The sequence below is a fragment of the Argopecten irradians genome, chromosome 2, assembly GCF_041381155.1.
Source record: "Argopecten irradians isolate NY chromosome 2, Ai_NY, whole genome shotgun sequence".
NCBI classification, from domain to species: domain Eukaryota; kingdom Metazoa; phylum Mollusca; class Bivalvia; order Pectinida; family Pectinidae; genus Argopecten; species Argopecten irradians.
The window spans coordinates 61,552,389-61,557,823 of record NC_091135.1 but is presented as its reverse complement, the minus strand read 5'-3'; positions in this window follow the sequence as shown (position 1 = coordinate 61,557,823).

Below are 5,435 nucleotides of genomic sequence, written 5' to 3'. Positions count from 1 at the left end.
CAAATGGATAATGTTTTAAGCGACGTCACAATACCGCTTAGGTGAAAGAAAATAACAAACAACAAATCTGTGCATATTTATGCCTCAGCTTAGGTCAAGTTATATTAAATGAAAAATTATAATCAGTTTTGTTCAATGGAATATCAGAAACATCTAAATATAAAATGCGCACAAAAACAATCTTAGCGCCACTGTAAATAGTAATGCACTAATGTACAATGAGGAAAATATCAGAGAATCCCGAATAATATTAGTTCCGAATGTCTTAAAAATTAGACCTAAGTCTATATGGTCTACCAGAGTTACTTCCCGTCATACATCATCTCACAGGGGGCCATTCCGCCAATATCAGTTCATCCACAAAATACAAAAACTGTATGACAACATCCATTTTCATTGAGTTCGACCGCTGGTAAAGTCATTATTTCATGTATATAAATCCTGACGGATCTGCAGTTTTTTATACAGACCTGTGAGGGGTTTGTCATGGCTCGTATGAAAACAATATAAAATCACCAGGTCCGTCTTTACAATGAAAATAGGTTCACATTATATAATAAGGAGCTTGAGATACAAGACACATTTTCCTATTTAGGTATTTTGATTAATTATAATGGCAACTTTACTGCAGCAAAAAATCGACTGTCTGAACAGGCCCAAAAGGCACTTTATGTTGTATATCGTAAAATAAGAAATATTGACTTACCAATTGACTTGAAATTTAAATTATTTGATACACTAGTCAATCCTATTTTATTATACTCGTGCGAAATATGGGGCTATGAGAAAACACAACTTCTTGAAAAGATACATTTACAGTTCTGTAAGAGAATACTAGGCCTAAGAAAAAGAACGGCAAACTTTATGGTATATGGAGAATCTGGAAGATACTCACTAGATGTAGATATAAGATTAAGAATGATGAAATTTTGGTATATGTTGGTTTGTAATGAAAATAAATTATCAAGCCGTATGTATAGATTGATGTATTCACTTCATGAAACAGGACAAATGCAATTAAAATGGATCACGCTTATCAAAAATACTTTTAATAATATCGGTTTAAGTCATGTCTGGTTATATAAAAAAAGTTGTATAACAAATATTAACTTTTTAAAGAACGAAGTTAAACAAAAATTAAAAGATCAGTTTATACAGCACTGGTTAAGTGATATAGAAAAATCATCTAAAGGAAATGTTCATACTACTTTTAAACACAATTTTGGTTTAGAAGATTACTTGATACGGCTGAAAAACAAAGATTCAAAAATGTTATGCAAATTTAGAACTTCCAATATGGAACTACCGGTAGAAACCGGAAGATGGAGAGGGTTGCAAAGGAATGATAGAATATGTACATTGTGTAATATGGGTATAGGAGATGAATTTCATTATTTGTTTTTATTTAATCATATTAATGTTAAACAACTAAGATTAAAGTTTATTTCATCCTTTTATCACAAAAATTCAAGCAAAGTTAAAACGGAAGGAATGTTCAGAATTTTCAATAAGAAGCTATTAATTAATATCAGTTCATTTATTCAAAAACTGTCTTTACTCTTATAAAAACGCATGTTACATTGTTCTTTTTTGTCTCTAATACAAAACATGTATAGTAATTGCAAACAAATGCCATGTTCTATATTGTAATGTGTATATCTCATGTACTACATTTTGTATGTTTATATCTCTATATACACGTGCCTGTCATGCACTAAAACTGTATTATAAATTGGACCTCTTGTCACACAGTTACTGTGTCTGAGTGAATAAATAAATCTTGAAATCTTGAATCTTTAATTAATAAACGAACAACTATAGGTCCAACCAGTCAAACCGTATAATCGAAAACGGCCCGGGTTTCCGGCGTGGAAATCTTCGACTCTACCGACTGAGCCAAAGAGCACATATTGCTCCATCAGCCGAGAGACAGAGGCCGTATTTAACGCTATGTACAAACCACACCGACCCGCTCTTTTCACTTGTAAATCCTTATAAGAAACAACACTTTAAACGAAATGATGCTCGTCTTTAATATCCAATCAATGTTGTTACCGTTCTCCGTATCAGTATTTAGATTATGGGAGGATTTTGGTAACTTGAGTAATTTGAACAAATTGGTTTTGTAATTTTGTAATCCCGTCATGGATTTATAAATCCTTGATCCCGTTTATCATGTCCTTGCCCAAACCCAACTAAAACTCAGAGCTTTGATAGTTTATATAGTACTATGTAAATCTCTACTTATACGCTTTCAGTCCATTCACTTTTATTTTAGACGATTTTCAACCATATTTGACTTCATTGAGTCGATATTTTACCTTCCCAGCTCATAATGAATTCCTTCTCCCTAAAATTCTAGATTACATATGCAATTTCACAACGTTGAGGTATGGAATAGAAAAAAATAGTCTTTCACATGTGTATATGAAGGATAGGTATACAGTATACAATGTAATCTACCCTCGGGATCACAAAATGTTGTAAAACCACTGGCAAGCCTCGGATATTTCTACATTTTGTGACCCTCTGATAGACAATCCTCATCCTTCCAATTAACATATAATATGTCATATACGTCCATGAATATTATTCCTCTTGGATCATGAAGAATGTCAAAGAAAATAGACATCGTGTATGTCTGGTCATATCGTTTTATAACGTAGATATCACGACAAATAAAATGTATTATATATGTTTATAAAAAATGCAACATGAAAACCAAGTATTTACAAATCCTTGACGAAAACCAATAAAAGGGGGTGGAAATCAATCGTCAATAAAAAAATGTTAAAATGAAACAACAGAACAAGTAACGACCTATTTTCCATAATGACGTATTCAATTATAATAAATGTAAAAAAATCAAGGTTTTGAAAGAATTAAACAGATAAACCTTTATTTTTTTCTTAACAAAAAATAACAAATTATTTACATGTATTATATATGTTTCTGAATGCAAGTAAATACTTAATATAGTATAAGGTTCTGTAATTTTCCCCTTGTCCATCTCAAATTATCTAGCTTCGTTAACTAGGCAACTACCACGGCCACCAAACGTGTGACGTCACATCAAAGAAGCCATGGTGTTATTAAGGCGGCGACCATCGGTCGACGCGCCCCTTTTGATCTCGAAGGATCCTTCCCTGCCACTGACAATATGTGACAGGACGGATCAATCCTAGTATTTTAGGGGTGTACATCAAAATACTTCAGTTCAATTTAATTAGAATAAATTTAACTTTTGAAATATTATCACTATTTTCCTCTTATGTAATTTTACTTTATTATTATTGTTTATAATCTTGAATACTTTTAACATAAATATATCTAATTCAAGGATTTATTTGGAACAGCATAAATATGTATCATCCCTATACCGTTTTTTAATGGACTCTACCATTTTGGTCAAACTTCACAGTTTTAGATTCTGGTCATTTCTACGTAGGCAGCGTAACCGAACACAGGAAGGAACTTCTTAGGTGAGATTTGTGTATTTTTATATCCTTATAAATTATTAATATTTAGTCCATGCTGTGATGACGGAAAATATTATTTACATAAATTTTACTCAGTATTTAGGTTTGATTTCAAATTAATTCGTTTAAGACGAAATTATTGTTGTTTGAGATTTCAATTAGAAATAAAAAGCTTCAACCTCTCGATAAAGAATGGTAAAAAGTGTAGATTTTGTTATTAAGAAAAATGTACAACCTCGCTTGTTCATAATTGGTATTACTAAAAAAAATAATAATTATAAAAGTACCTTTCATTGCATGTCAGATATGTATGATTTATTGTATCTTACTACAATATTATTAATAGATAAACATTGGAATACGTTGGTAATTAACATACACTGTAATACGCTGACAACCAATCAGTAATTGATAAAAATATTGACTTAATTGAAATCTGTACATGTATGATCTGAATTTTTCATATTCTTCTCAATAGACATAGTCTTACATCATTTCAGTCGAAACGTAAGAAAGCATAAATCTACAGTTTTCAGATATTTATTATAATTTATAGGTCCTTAATCAACACATAAATATAATCGTATGTTTGATAAAAATACATCAAAACCGTTCTTTTGAAGCTTTTAACTTAAATATCGTGGTGTTTTGAAATGAAAAGTATACGCGATAAAGAAAGTAAAGGCATGTGCAGCATTTAATTAAAAATGAATTACACACAAATTTCATTTTAATTGCTGGTACGTAAGACTACCGAATGGTTATTATTTATGAAAGAAACACCATTTTTTCTATATATGTATGTCAAATTTACAACATATACGAGTATGAACCTATAAATTTCTAAAACATCTAAAACCTTGATCAGTTGTGTATATTTTTACAACATTGCATTGATTAATTGTACACTTTACGTTAATTATCTGCTCGTTTGATCCTACATGTTTGCACATCAATCAGACCGATACAATACAATTAAAACAATGTGTGTTATTGTGTAATGAGTGGGGAAACCATCAAGGTTTATATAAGTATATCATACTTATTGTTTGGTTGACAACAAACCCAATGCTAAACAAACTACACATAGTTTACACGATATGTTATTACTGACAGTAATTATTATCTGTCGCGAATAAATAATCAATTAGCACAAACTAATTACAAATACGTTTTATTTATCTATAATTCTTCTATCACATAATCAGGAATTTATAATGATAAAACATGTTGTTTTATTTCAAATTTAATCTTTCAATTAATTATAATAGTAGGTAAAAATTCATTTAAATTAAACAAAAATACCTTCAATAGTGACATGAAAATCTTTAGTATAAGTACGAATCTAATGAAATTTAACCTTCTATGTCGATCTCTGTAGACCGTCCGTTCGTAGAAGAGCAAATTAGATCGGTACAAATTCAAAATTCATTTTATTTCTCTTTTTCATTATGAATGCACATAGAAAACAAATTTACAGTGTTATATACAATCATTGGTACTCGAAAAAGGTATACAGTAGTTGTTTATATGAATAACATGAGCTATGGAGAACAAAGAAGGAGTACAAGAATATTTGTATTGAGCAAATTATATCCAGAAAAGAAATAATTGGAAAACTTTAAAGATGCTCCATCGCAGACAGTGCAAAAATTAAATGATATTCATCATTTGAACAATTATTGGTGCTAAATCGTGTATATATATGCCCAATTAACACAAAATATAATCTAAAATGATTTATTTCGCCTTTAGTGCAAGCGCAATCATTACTTCTTTCCATACAGGATAGAGTGCCACGGAATTAAGCTGAATTTACTGTTTGTTCATCCATAATCCAATCCATCGTTATAACCAGTAGAATTTTTATATACTTTATATATTATTGAATAATATTAAAACGGCCCCACTGTAAAAACGGCTCCAGTCAGAACGGCACACTGCAGTAATAACTGC